Consider the following 16,438-nt stretch of genomic DNA (forward strand, 5'->3'; position numbering starts at 1 on the left):
CATTCATTCCCAGATATTAATTAGTGATGCATAGCAGCAAAGAACAAGTCCGGAAACCCGGTCGCAAATATTCTTTAAAACAAGTAAGGAAGGCTAAGTTCGGGTGTAACCGAACATTACATACTCAGCTGAGAGCTTTTGAGGCAAAATAAGGGAAAATCACCATGTACGAAAGTGAACCTAGGGTAACCCTGGAATGTGTTATCAAATGGAAGGTATTAAAAACGAGTATTTTAAAATGGAGTGGGCCATAGTTCTAGAGGTGGACGCCATTTCGGGATATCGCCATAAAGGTGGACCAGGGTTGACTCTAGAATGCGTTTGTACGATATGGGTATCAAATGAAAGGTGCTAATGAGTATTTTAAAAGGGAGTGGGCCTTAGTTCTATAGGTGGACGCCTTTTCGAGATACCGCTATAAAGGTGGACCAGGGGTGACTCTATAATGTGTTTGTACGATATGGGTATAAAATTTAAGGTATTCATGAGGGTTTTAAAAGGGAGTGGCCCTTCGCTGTATATGTGAAGGCGTTTTCGAGATATCGACCAAAATGTGGACCAGGGTGACCCAGAACATCACCTGTCGGGTACGGTTAATTTATTTATATATGTAATACCACGAACAGTATTCCTGCCAAGATTCCAAGGGCTTTTGATTTCGCCCTGCAGAAATTTTTCATTTTCTTCTACTTGATATGGTAGGTGTCACACCCATTTTACCAAGTTTTCTCTAAAGTTATATTTTGCGCCAATAAACCAATCCAATTACCATGTTTCATCCCTTTTTTCATATTTGGTAAAGAATTATGGCATTTTTTAAATTTTCCGAAATTTTCGATATCGAAAAAGTGGGCGTGGTCATAGTCGGATTTCGCCCATTTTTAATACCAAGATAAAGTGAGTTCAGATAAGTACGTGAACTAAGTTTAGTAAAAATATATCGATTTTTGCACAAGTTATCGTGTTAACGGTCGAGCGGTAGGACAGTCGACTGTGTAAAAAAACTGGGCGTGGCTTCAACCGATTTCGCCCATTTTAACAGAAAATAGTTATCGTCATAGAATCTACGCCCCTACCAAATTTCACAAGGATTGGTAAATTTTTGAAATTTTCTTTTATTAACACGCTTTTATTAGCTTGGCCTGTATCTATCTATGTATCCATGTATGTATGTAACGGAATTTTTGAGCTTAATTTTCACCGGTTTCTAGAAGTCTGGTTAATTTGAAACTTTGCATACGTATCAAGGACCGATGACAATGCAATTATTTAAGAACAGATTCCCATTATCCTTATTAACACGCTTATATTAGCTTCACTTGTATGACGCTTGTTTGTAACTCTCTTGCCTAGGCGCGCAAAGGAGAGTTAGACCCATCTAGCGGCAATTAGCGGCAAAATGAGTTGTGCTTAATAGCGGAGACACGAACCTCTGTGCTACGATGCTATCAACAGCAAATATCTAAGTGGATTGTAGATACTAAAACAGCACGATATTTGCGTATTTTTTAGTTTTTTTAAACTACATTTATATTATTTTTGTATTTTATTGCACCCATGTATTTAATACTCCTATATTGCTAATAGAAAATACTCGCGATGTGTTTTGAATTCGAGATCAAAACAAGACAGCCTTTAAAATTTTTGTGATTGTAGAAGCATAAGTGTGACAAGAAAAATTTAAATTTAGGTACATTCGACTATTGAATACAAAAACAAAAACGTTTAAACAGCAATATATCGGCACTCTGATGTTTGAGAATGTTCCTAGCCTTTTGTAGCAATATTGGAGTATTACGTATATATTGCACCATATCATTACTTGAGTTGAATTTTGACATAATTTACTTATATGCTCTAAAGATATTCAATTTTTTGTGAAAATTTTACTTAAACTTTTTTTTTAAGTGGGCGTGTTCGTCATCCGATTTTGCTAATTTTTATTTAGCACACATATAGTAATAGGAGTAACGCTCCTGCCAAATTTCATCACGATATCTTCAACGACTGCCAAATTACAGCTTGCAAAACTTTTAAATTAACTTCTTTTAAAAGCGCGCGGTGCCACGCCCATTGTCAAAAATTTTACTAATTTTCTATTCTTTGTCATAAGGTCAACCCATATACCAAGTTTCATCGCTTTATCCATCTTTGGTAATGAATTATCGCACTTTTTCGTATTTTCGAAATTTTCGATATCGAAAAAGTGGGCGTGGTTATTTTCCGATTCTGTTCATTTTAAATAGCAATCTGAGATGAGTACCCAGGAACCTACATACCAAATTTGATCAAGATACCTCAAAATTTACTCAAGTTATCGTGTTTACGGACAGACGGACGGATGAATTTCTTTTTTCGACCAGATCATTTTGATATATAGGGGCCTATATCTATCTCGATTAGTTTATGCCGTTACGGATTACCGTTATGCGAACAAAATTAATATACTCTGTGAGCTCTGCTCAGCTGAGTATAAAAATTCTTAAAAATTGGCACCCTTGTGAAAGAACCATTCCTGTGGCATTTGGTCTATTGAATAAGTTAGAAATACAGAAATAATTACACACTTTTTTCCTTTCTTGTTATGATAATAAACCCAAGGGATTACTACTCACCAAAGCCCGCCCAATCATCACGGGGAGTTTTTAATGGGCGTAGGTTTGTTAAGCGTCGTGAACTAAAACTGCTCAGCTACGAAATAAAATCATCAGTCGAGAATTATACATAACAGTTAGAACTTATACATATACTACATACATATGTACATTGTTAAATTATTTTTTATTTTGTTGCGGCTTAAGGGTAGGATAGGACAGTTTTCTTTATAGCTAAAAGTGAATCCGTTGTATGAATTCGAATGAGAGTTAAAGCCATGACACAAACACCGAAAAGGTTCATTTAATTCGAAGTTAGCTCTATATTGTCTCAAAAGAAGAGGTGCGACGTTTGAAGTTTACCTCGTTCAGAAGAAAACGATTAGAAATCCATTCAGTAGTTTAGACATAAATATAACGCCTAGCTTTTCTCTACGACCTGCAAGAGTTGGAAGATTGATAAGCTTCAACCGACAGGTATAAGGGGGAAGATTATACGCAGAGTACCACAATAAAGAAAAGTAAAAATTTCTTTTGTATTGATTCTAGTCTATCTGCATGAATTTGATATTGCGGATTCCAGACTATTGATTCGTATTCTAATATCGGTATAACTAATGTGGTAAAACGCGCTTTAGTTACATAGGGGTCGCTAAGTTTTTTAGACCATCGTTTCATGAATAGTTGAACACCTCTAACCGTAATGACAGTAGCATTAATATGAAGGTTTAGTTTAACATCCATCGTGAAAATAATCAACTACGTAAGAGGCCGGTGGCAAAGATTTTCGAGAGAGGCACATGAATTTACATTTATTGAGGTTCAGCGTATATCATCAGCATATATTAAGATTTTGGAATAGTTTATTGTGGTTCAAGTTTCATTAATAACAAGTAAAGAGGTCTATGTTCGGGTAAAACCGAACATTACATACCCAGCTGTACACATTAAATGCTGTTGTTGTTTGTTTTGTGTGCTTAATAGTGTTACAAGGCTGCGCAATAATACATTTTGTTACGAATATTAGCAACAATAAGGGGTACTGTCATCCCTAAGCCGATGCTAAGCAGCGACTTGTATGCACATAACCAAATTTATCATTATGTCTACACATATGTACGTACACGCAGCGGAGAAGCAACGCACAAACACATACAGATATCTTATCTGAGATATGCAATTATAATTGTTGAAAGTGTCGCTCACAAATACACGCGCATGTGAGAGAAGCTATAAAAATTGTGAATCTGTAGTTATAGCTGAGAAACTTATAGCAGATAACCAACTAGTAGATTCTAGAACAGAACCGCCTAGAAATGTCAACGAGGAAACCAAACACTATAAAAGGCAGCAACAGTAGAGGCGCGACAATCAATTGGATTTAAGACGCTATCTAGCGAGCAATAGCAGTATTATCAGTTTCATTTAAGCAAGCTATTTTGAACTAATTTTTCTTCGAGTTATGGGTCCCGTAACATAGAAAATTGCTTAGTCATAAAAGGGGCGGTGTCACGCCAATTTTTTAAAATTTGAAATTTTTCCTATTTATTGTTATAAATCCACTTGGGAAATGAAATAACATTTATATAAAGCTCTTTTTTGCAAAGATATAGCTTATTTTATTCGTCCACGACCCTTTTAAAAATCTGTTATATAAAAGTGGGCGTGGTCCTTAACCGATTTCATTAATTTTTCTTCAAAGCATTCCTTATAGTAAAGGCAACCTCTGCCTAATTTTATTACAATGGGTTTAACGATTTTTGATTTACGATTAATAATATTTGTAAAATTGATTTTACCACAAGTGGGCGGTGACACGCCCATTTTAAAATTTTTTTTTAAATTTGTATCAAGAGTCTCAATATCAGTCCACGTCAAATTTCAACATTCTAGGTGTATTATTTACTAAATAATCAGGTTTTTTTGTTTTTCAAAATGTTATATATATAAAAAAGTGGGCGTGATTATCCTCCGATTTCACTCATTTTCAATACCATTCTATTCTGGCTCCAGATAAGCTCGTGTACCAAATTTGGTGAAGATATCTCAATATTTACTCAAATTATCGTGTTAGCGGACAGACGGACGGACATGGCTCAATCAAATTTTTTTTCGATACTGATCATTTTGATATATCTATCTCGATTCCTTTATACCTGTACAGCCGACCATTATCCAATCAAAGTTATAATACCCTGTGTACAAGTACAGCTGGGTATAAAAAGCAAGAACGGAATCGGACCAAGATGACTGCCCTGTGGGGCATCGATGAATTACTTTTTGCGTTCGACCGCAATACAAGATCCACTGTGAGACCAGGTTGAAAGCCAAGTCGATAAAGCTTGTAGACAAGCAAGGAGTGGGAGACTTTGTCAAATGCTTTACTGAAATCGGTATAAATTACATCGGTGTGAAGATTTTCTGTAAATCCATTAGAAACATGAGTTGTGAATTCAGTAGATAAGTAATGGTAGATTTGCCTTTACAAAATCCGTGTTGGGAATCTTATCCAGTCGAGGTCACGCTATTCTCGACCTGAAAGGCGAAGGTAGCCTCTACGTACACAAAATTACCCTTAGAATTTGAGCTACGTATCACCACACAGTGCTTCTATCGGTTGCTAAAAAAAAGACGCCGAAAACTAACAACGCCACTTGGTTTGGGGTACTGTCCTGATTATAAAGCTGTTACTACGGACCTTTAAAATTATAAATTATTTATTCATGTTTAGCTTTCAAAATACCGGAGTATTGTAATCCCACAATTGATTCCAATTTGGAAATTACACTTTAGGAAAAGTTCAGAACTATCTTTTTCGCAACTTGAGAAACAGCATTTTTTGAAATATGATAATATGCCCTTTTTATTAGGAACGCTATGATTTTCGAGTTGAGCCACTGCTGAAAAGCAACGCCTTAGGTTTGAGAAGTATGAGAATTATCAGCTTGAGCTCTAAGGTGATTCAAATCTTCATTGAGATGCTGCTCCGACAGCGAATTTCTTTTATAAAACGAACCAAGAGGGCTTAAAATAACATAAAAAGGGGTGTGCAAACCAGGAAAACGGCTTTAAGGAACCACGAAATGGTCTCGTAAAACTCTAAAAATATATACAGCGAAACTGAAAAGAACATTTCAAAATAACCAATAATTGAAAGCAATTACAACAACGGTTGGGGGAATGCTATTAAAATTAAACACTTACAATGCAAATAAGAACCACCCACCTTTCCCATTAAATACTAGGACCCCGCATGACTATTATAATAAATATGTATGTATTTGGAAATAGCGAAGGCCGGCGTCTGTTTTCATTACGCTGTTTGTTATTTTGTACACAACTATAAACAGTGGTGGTCACATAAATATCACACCTTTTTGTTAGATGGTATTCTTCATTGCTTTTATCTTAAGCTGTTTTATTTATTTTAATTAAAATATCGCACACTAACTACAAAAGAGTCACAACTTGAAAAAATGTAGATGTTCAGGAGAGAAGAAAAACGGTTTATGTGAAAACGTCTGTAATGTTATACTGAAATCCAGTTTTACAAAGAAGGATACCTTCCTTATAAAATTAATTGACGAAGTTTTGTTGTAATTATTTGTTTACGGACAAAATATATAGCAGTTTTGAATTATGACTATTTCTAAGAAAACTTACTACTCGTACATTCACAATTATTTCATCAAAAAAGGCACATTTCACAATAATACAAGCAACTTTACTCACTCTTTACTATAAAAAGACACAATTTTAATTAATACACAACAAAGTTAAAAAATTTTTGCAACAAGATAGTTAGAATTTAAAATAATACACTTTATGCGTAAAAAACTGTTCACTTGTTCATAAGCAGATTGACACAACTAAAAATAGTACTCTTTAGTTGATAGAGCGCAAGCGATGCAATGCCCACGAAAACTGGCATAACGGTAATTTTACAGTTAAAGAAGAAAATAATGACAACGAAATTTAAGGGGCAGTTATAGATGTGTACTATGAATTGGTTTATGGAAAAAAACGATTTTGAAAAATTTTAAGTTGTGATTCTTTTGTAGTTAGTGTGCGATTTAATACTTTCTAGTTATCCTGGCTCGAGGTCCGTTATATAAATTAAACACAGTTGTTTCTTTTTTCAAAAAACCGATATATTTCGATTGCTCTACGGCAATCGTCTTCAAGGTTACAGAGCTAATTAAAAAATAATAACAACAATTAAACACAGTTGTTTCTTTTTTTCAAAAAACCGATATATTTCGATTGCTCTACGACAATCGTCTTCAAGGTTACAGAGCTAATTAAAAAATAATAACAACAATTAACAAATATACATATCAAACATTTAACATATTTACTAGACCCCTGCATGAAAGCACTAAAACAGAGCCGGCCAAAAGTTGCACATTGCGCAATTTGAGTTCGTATTTTCACACAGACACTAACGATGTGCGATCACGATCGTTTGCTGTCGCTGGTCACTCATTAAAATCAACAGTGAATGCATAAGGAAAAGTCCATGCTACTTTTTGGGCACATAATAAAAACAATATGCTGCAATGTTAAAGTGACTTTTAATACGCTTTAGTTGTTATTATTAAGTTCCTTTGAACATACATATTAATATTGACAATTTAAATATTAATAATTAATAATAATTAATTAATTATTAATAAATATTGACAATTTAATATAAGTAACTTTTTATACGTTCTACTTAGTTTTATTAATTTTTATAAATTTTTTTTTATTGAATAACTTTATGTTTTGAAAATATGTATTTCTATCTTTACATTTACTTTGTTTTATAGTTTATTCTTGATGAAAAAGTGATTTTTTAAGTAAATTTTGCATTGAAGAAACACCATACCTTCTTTTATAAAAAAGTTTTATCTGGCTAGCTCGACCTCCGCGTTCTTAGTTATATGGATATAAGTAAGTATTGTTAGGATTAGCTTGAAATCAAATAACCAAGGTCCTTTTTAATTTCGAACTTCACAGTCCACATTTTCTTTTAGCACACTGTGGGGAGTTGTCACTCAATTTTTACACACACTTATGCAATTGTTTTAGCATTTGTGTGGTCGGCTCTGCACTAAAATATGCCTAAGAATACATTCACACAAATTTTGTACAAGCGCTCATTCAGTTCACTGGCATGAGAACTGATGTGTATGCGTACAACAGGCTGTGAGTAGAAAAATGTACAAGTACTTGCACGGTCTCGTCTCATGCAGCACAACTACAACCAATGGCGTCAACGCATGTGTGTAGTACAACTTGTATATTCTTGTATGTTCAGTAGTACTACCTGTATCGCAGGTATATATACACCTAAAGCGGTAGTTACGCACCCACGTTTGCCGTACGTACGGACGTCTGTTGTACGAAGCACGTTTGACCGAACCTTCAAACCCGTAGGAATCAATGTGTGCGTCTGTGTACATGTATATAACATATTTGTGTGTGTATTGTTTACAGCAAAGCACTGTTGCCATTGAGCAGTTCGCATACATGCTTATGCAAACATCAACTTTTGGAATTAAAATTTTTCATGGTGCAAATGGCAGAAACAAGTACTGAATAAGAATTTCTAGTTCATTTACTTATAACCTCCAATTTTATATCATAATTTTAGGATATTTCAACAAAATTTTAAACAATCATTAGGCATTTTTGTATAATAACTGCAATTGGTTAAAACTTAGCACACAAAATATTTAATAGGCAACTCTGTCTTGAGAGACAGCGATCAGCTGACACGTTCTTACGGAAAAAATCAAAAGCTGGAAACATTGGTGCTTTATCGGTAACCGTATCGGAAACCTTTTAACAGCTGATTCGACCAACCTTATGAGAACCAATGCAATCGATTATTGGTGCCGCTAAGGTCGTAACCGTATCGTAGCCAACCAATTGGGTTTGGTTTACCGTCGTAACGATAAACAGCTGATTATGTTAGGGATACGGATACAGCGATACGACATACGGCACCAATGACTCCGGCTAAAATTGGTTTGATTTCTACGTTCCGGGCTACGTACGTATCATGGTTCAATTATACAGTTTGGCTCATCTCACCAGATGATTTTATTTATGTCATTGCATGGTCGAAGGGATTGTCAAAAGGAGATGGCAAACTCAAAATGAACCCAACACATTGGCAACATTTTACTTACACATACAAAAACTGCTAAGTTTTATGTTTCCATTCCATACCATTCGCACCAACACCAATACACAGATTTTGACAATTTGAACAGACATATTTTGTTGCTTTACAGATGAGCCAACCATGTATAGTTGAACCATGGTACGTATGTACGTTGAACGTCGGTGAGTTTTCGTTTACATTGCACACTCATAAGATAGGTTGTATCAGCTGACACGTTTTTTGTACGTACGTTCGTGGGTAACTTCCGCTTAAAGCTGGAGACATTGGTGCTTTATCGGTAACCGTATCGATAACCTTACAACAGCTGATTCGACCAACCTTATGAGAATCAATGCAATCGATTATTGGTGCCGCTAAAGTCGTAACCGTATCGTAGCCAACCAATTGGGTTTTGGTTTACCGTCGTAACGATAAACAGCTGATTACGTTAGGGATACGGATACAGCGATACGACATACGGCACCAATGACTCCGGCTTAAGGATTGGTGAATTTTAAAGAATTATAAAAATGTACAGTAGTTGCCTGTGAAAACCCATTTATTATTAGTGAGTATTTCATTACGTTTCGCTCGGATTTTCTTGTATTTTAACTCTTGGCGCTTTTTAAATTTTGTTTTTGTTTTGTTTGCGAGATTATTTTCCCTTTCCATTAGCTCTTTGAAGTCGGTCTCACCTAATTGTTCTCTGAGTTTTTTGTTGTTTGATCCATTCGCTGATTTAATCTTTGTAATATGTGTGTTTGTGTTTTATCAGAAGGCTCAAGATTTTCATGAGGTAAAACTGCGTATGGCTGTGTAATAATTTATCTATGTCCGTGTGTCTGTCCGAGTCAGATACAAATAATTTCTTACATTTTTTGGAATTATAAACTTAGGAATAATTCTTGTTTTTCTACATTTAAATAAAAGGAAATTTATATTTGATTTGACTTTTACCAATTTTTTTGATGTTGACTGCAACTTGTTGATTGTTAATCTAGCTTTTTCGTTATAGTTCTTTATTGTAGCATATCCCATGTTTGGTGATTGATGCCAACGGCGTGCCTTCCGTCTACGTAAATTATAATTTTTGGCGACCTTTTTCTTCAACTAATTATCCTGTTTTGCTGGCTCGAGGTTTTATAAATTAAACCAGGCATCGGCATTTAGTGGCACAATCGTGCACACTCAATTCACACGTATTCTTATTCTGTTTAGTTTAGTAGTCACGAGCATTTTGCGCAGCAACATCGATTCTGTGCGTCGCTCGCAATGTTGACGAATGTTATTAGCAAGCAACAACCCTTTTGCGCAAATACAATGTATTTAATTGTATAAACCTTTTGCTTCCCATTGTGCACATTAAAAATATAATAACAAAGGATTTTGTCTTTTTGCTTGCTAATAAGCGAATAAACTAAGCAAACCGATACATCAGGTGATGTGCGCGATCATCGTGCTCTCACTAACCCATCTGCATTTCCAATTTGCCTATGCCTGAATTAAACACAAACATACGACTCAACTATAAAGCTGGAGACATTGGTGCTTTATCGGTAACCGTATCGGTAACCTTTTAACAGCTGATTCGACGAACCTTATGAGAATCAATGCAATCGATTATTGGTGCCGCTAAGGTCGTAACCGTATCGTAGCCAACCAATTGGGTTGATTACGTTAGGGATACGGATACAGCGATACGACATACGGCACCAATGACTCCAGCTTAAAGCTGCAGACATTGGTGCTTTATCGGTAACCTTATAACAGCTGATTCGACCAATATTATGGGAATCAATGCAATCGATTATTGGTGCCGCTAAGGTCGTAACCGTATCGTAGCCAACCAATTGGGTTTTGGTTTACCGTCGTAACGATAAACAGCTGATTACGTTAGGGATACGACTACATCGATACGACATACGGCACCAATGACTCCCGCTTAAGCTGGAAACATTGGTGCTTTATCGGTAACCGTATCGGTAAACTTTTAACAGCTGATTCGACCAACCTTATGAGAATCAATGCAATCGATTATTGGTGCCGCTAAAGCCGGAGTCATTGGTTCCGTATGTCGTATCGCTGTATCCGTATCCCTAACGTAATCAGCTGTTTATCGTTACGGCGGTAAACCAAACCCCAATTGGTTGGCTACGATACGGTTACGACCTTAGCGGCACCAATAATCGATTGCATTGATTCTCATAAGGTTGGTCGAATCAGCTGTTAAAAGGTTACCGATACGGTTACCGATAAAGCACCAATGTCTCCAGCTTAAGGTCGTAACCGTATCGTAGCCAACCAATTGGGTTTTGGTTTACCGTAGTAACGATAAACAGCTGATTACGTTAGGGATACGACTCCAGCGATACGACAAACGGCACCAATGACTCCAGCTTTAAGAGTGATGTGGATCATTCCGCTCATATCTACAAACGCCTGCTAACGAAAAGACAGTACCATACTCCACGTCACACAGAGCAGACATGTTAAGAAAAGTATGTAAATATGTTACCTTAATGTTTGATATGTATATTTGTTAATTGTTGTTATTATGATTTTATTAGCTCTGTGACCTTGAAGGCGATTGCCGCAGAGCAATCGAAATATATCGGTTTTTTGAAAAAAGAAACAATTGTGTTTAATTTATAAAACACGGACCTCGAGCCAGCAAAGCAGGATAATTAGTTGAAGAAAAAGGTCGCAAAAAATTATAATTTCTAATACTTTCTCTTTTTGATTTCAATGAAGGAAGATTATGGGAGAAAATTAGCAACACCCTCGACAGAAAATTTTCAAAATTATACTGCAGTCAATAGCGTTTTGAAACTTGCATATTGTTTAAAGTCAAATTTATTGATGATAGAGAAAAATTACAAAATTTGCACATGGCAATGGTTACTAGAACATGTTTCTGAATTTCATTTCTTTATCGGCTAGCTTTTCAGGAACTGAGTTTTGAACTCGAAATCTGTAACATTCATAATTCAAGTAAAGAAGGATGCTTCTATCCACTCAGCCATCCATGTGCATTTTACGATGTTTTCTTTTCTAAAACAATGTCACTCTGTTGGTTCTTTTCAGCTCTCTCATGACTTTGTGTGTTCATTTCACAAAATATTTTCCACTCAATTAGAAAAGGGGTTTTATTACCTATAAATAGCCATTTGGCTTAACGTCAAGTAACCCAGATCAAAAGTTAGAGTTAACGATTGCAACATGAGTGTAACGTTATTTCCAGAAAGGAAAACGCCATTAGCTAAGAAAAAACTTACTCTAAGAAATTCTAAAAATGTCTAACAAAAAGTTTAAAATTTTGCTGTGAGTTTTCTTCAAGTTTTGAACTTGATTTCTTTGGAAATCTGAATGAGAAAGCATTATATTTTAATTGAAGGATAAATGCAGTTAGAAATACTGTCTTAAAGTAGAAGTGTGCTTTTTAGGTGACCACCACTGTACATAACTATATATGGGGTATTCCATCCCATTTCGACCAATTTTGAAACCGACCCCTTTAGAATTGGTTGAAAGTTTTTCTTCTTTTTCTAGCTTACGAAAGACGTTTTTCAGAATTTTTTCAAATTTTTTCATCCAACTCAAAAATAGTTATGAATTTAAAAAAAACACCGTTTTTGTTTTCAAAATGCTATAACTTTTTCAAAAATTGACCGTTGTGACGGTATTTTTTTTAAATTTGTTTTTAAATGTACCTTTCGGAAAAAATACAAAAAAAATGTTTAAAGTTTTTTTTTTAATTTTTCAGTTTTTCGAGATTTTTCGATTTTCGCCATTTTTTTTCTCATAAAAAACTTCAATAAATCCTGCAATCATCCCCACTAATCCCGTAGTGGGCCGATTTTTTTTTTTTAATTTTTTTTTATTTAATAGAAAAAAAATAATTTTTTTATTAATTTTATTTATATAACAAAAAAATGTAAGAAAATGATTATTAAGTATTCTTTTCTTTATATATTATGGTAATCTATGATTAAAATGACTCGCTTTCGCTGTCCAGCAACTGCATTAGGCCGGTATACACATACATTCCTATTCAATACTTATCTACGTTTATTAAAATAATTGCATCGAAATATCATGGCATCAAATAAACCATTCTATCGATGTTGCAATCCTTTTGAGTTGGAGTCTCATTATAAAAAAATTGGTTTGCGTTCAGCGACTGACGCTATGAAAGTAGTGTTAGGATTAGGTGATTATTATTTATTATGCAGTTCATGTCGTAAAGAAGCTTCGAAAATAGTTAAGCAAGCCGCAAGTAACAGTTATGAAAACAATATAGTGACAGTAACACAGATGATTTACAATCAACCTCGGAATCCCAAGTTAGCGCTGCAACTCAATTACCTGTAATAAACCGTGCTTTACAACTATTGAATCAATCACCAATTCCATCAAGAAGGTCAAAAGACAATCAATTTTTGTACAACAAAATAAATAAAATATCTGAGAACAATTTTTGTTGTTATATCGGCCTACTGATTTGTAATATCGCGAGTTAATATCGAGCCCAAGGCCTAACAATAATTATTTTATCATTATTATTGTTATAATATATTTTTTCTTAATTGAAAAAATTTTAAATTAGAATAGAAGAAAGAAAAAATTTAGACAACTGCCAAAGCTCGTTGTATAGATCCATTTCGGGAACTGCTAAATTCCTTCATCGGCAACGTTTAGGCGCCGCTGCTATAACCATTCAGCCATCACAGCGGTTTTTTGTTTGTCTTCATTATTCCTACTTCAATTCTGGTTCTTGCCAATTGATATTCACAGCACTGCGACATCTGTTACAGAATAGTTGTGAAAATTGGACTTTGTTTATGGCGATGACGCCATAGTGTCATATTTTATTGACACTTTTTCCCCGTGCTCTGGGATGTATTAACAATTTTTGTTGTGAGAACTTGAAAAAGGATTTACTCTCTTCTACTGATGAAGAATCGATCGATGATGATGGTGAAAATTTTCGTGCTTTAATTAAAATTAATTAAATTATTAATTATTTTTAATTAATTAAAATTAAAAATAATTAAATTATTTCTTAAAAAAATTAAAATTAAATTCAGAAGAACAAAGAATTTGTAAAATATTTAAACGCCAGAAAATAAATTCATAATTTGTTACATTATTTTTAGACAACTTATATGTTTACTGTGACAGTCATTAATCCTGGTTATTTTAATCGCAGATTACCATAATATATAAAGAAAAGAATTCTCAAAAATCATTTTCTTACATTTTTTTGTTATATAAATAAAATTGATAAAAAAAAATTTATTTTTGAAAATTTTTTTTTTCAATTAAATAAAAAAAAATCGGCCCACTCCGGGATTAGTGGGGATGATTGCAGGTTTGATTGAAGTAGTTCATGAGAAAAAAAAAAATGGCGAAATTCGAAAAATCTCGAAAAACTGAATAATTAAAAAAAAACTTTAAAAATTTTTTTGGATTTTTTCGAAAAGTACATTTAAAAACAAATTTAAAAAAAAAAGATCCCAAACGGTCAATTTTTGAAAAAGTTATAGCATTTTGAAAACAAAAACGGTGTTTTTTTTTAAATTCATAACTTTTTTTGAGTTGGATGAAAAAATTGAAAAAATTCTGAAAAACGTCTTTCGTAAGCTAGAAAAAGAAGAAAAACTTTCAGCCAATTCTAAAGGGGTTGGGTTTAAAACTGGTGGAAATGGATGGAATAGCCCATATACACTATTGCAAAGTGCTGTGCTTGAATTCGCCAAAGTATAGTGATTAATAATACGAATATTTGTTTTATGACCGTCGGCCGCATTTGCACAACTATACATACATATGTATGTATGTCGCTAAAGGCGTTTGCAATTGGGAAAGCTATTTCAAATTTGGAGGATGATGATTTGGGGATTTAAGACGGCCAAGGGCTTTTTTCAGTATACCCGTGCTTCATCTTCCAAGTGGATATGTGGACTAGAGGTTTACGCCGATCACTGTATCGGCGGCGGCGGCGGCGTAGGCACTATTATATACCGGTGGCGGCGGCGAGGGCGGCGCGCCGGTGTACGGCGGAGTTCTTGCTTTAAAAAGCTTTTTTATATTTAAAAAAATTATATTTAGGAAAGGTTTTGTTTGTATGTATTTAAGGGAATCAACGTTTTGGCGTTTTCGGAAAGATCCAGGGTTTTTGCCTCAAAGTCTCGCGGATCGTTCAAAAAATTTCAAGAGCAGTTCCTTGCGGAGGAACTGTCCTTCATTTACTTACTCCAGGGAAACTTCGAACCTAACCTCGGTCTTAGGGACTGGTACTTTAAATGGCCACACTTTTGTCTGTATGTCTCGTAGAAAGCGTAGTTCAACCGAAGGAGATGTTCTGGTATAATTTCTAATAACCGTTATCGACACGATTTCTTTATATTATTTGTGACCCCTTGCTGGTCACGCACAAAGGCGACTTACGGTTGGTATTAATACTCTTAAAATACTCATGGCTCTCATGGTACAGTTTTAACGATGAGCACCAACGCTGGCCTATTGTTAATCGCGCCAAAGGAGGCATCTAGTTTTTTCGGATGTTTTAAGAGCTATAATTCCCGAATTGCGAACAGTAGCAATCCTGTCCACCACCAGTCGCTACCACGCCTCCTGGCCCTCATACAACATGCCAGGACAGAAGCTATAGGACTGCGACTTCGAACTCATACCTTCGTGAATGTCACTAGAAGCTCTATGTATAGCTCCGAAGACTTTCTAAGATTTTTTTTTTGTCGCGCTATACTGCCGAGCACTACCAGAGAAACACCTTGAAACGTTAGGGAGTAACTATTCGTCCAAGACTGCCGCCCTCGAAATCATAAGCAGTCCAAGTGGATATTATTGCGTAACTCATGGGTGAAAATAGTATAATCCTACATAATTTAAATTTTACAAGGACCCTGGATACCTTTTTTTTAAATGTAGACCAAAATTTGCAACCGTTTGTGTTCGAAACATTGATTTCAATAGTCTTCGCTAAACCAAAACGATATTTTAGAATGAAAGTCGACCGATTTTAAGTTGAAAGATGTAAAGGTTACACGCTCAGTTAAAACTGTTGTGTTCCGTCCTTTTGATACAATAATTCATTATGAACAACCGCGTAGCTTCATTTTTCAAACTAGTTCGACTGTCCACTACGTTAGAGTAGTAGCATACCCGGTCATTTGTTCGACTGTCTGTGAAAAACTTTTGCTTCACCACTTTTAGTGTTCATGGTAAATATATGTGCCTACGTATTCACATATGTAACAGGAGACGAAACGTGTAGGTGATATTTAAACTTGGTTGATAGGCTAGAATCACTGTGATTCACTCCAAGAGACTAGTTGGGATAGGGCCGCCAACTTTAGGAAATGTCAACCTACTAAAGGATTTTGCATTACTGATTTTGCTTATTATTTACGCGAATCGGAATATAGAACTTTTGAAAAAATCAGTATTTTTTCGGGTAACTTGCTTTTTAGCCACTTAAGGACAATTTCAAAACATGTTCGACTTGGGTCATTTTATTTGAATAAATTTTTTTTTTAAATTATGCAAAGTGAGCATTTAAATTTTTTATATAATTTTTCTTTTAGAATTGTTTTTGTTTTAATAAACCAGCACTTGGGAAATGTCAAATAAAGTAAATGACAATAAACAAATCCAACATCATCAGTGT

This window comes from Eurosta solidaginis, chromosome 1 (assembly GCF_040869045.1).
Source record: "Eurosta solidaginis isolate ZX-2024a chromosome 1, ASM4086904v1, whole genome shotgun sequence".
Lineage (NCBI taxonomy): Eukaryota > Metazoa > Arthropoda > Insecta > Diptera > Tephritidae > Eurosta > Eurosta solidaginis.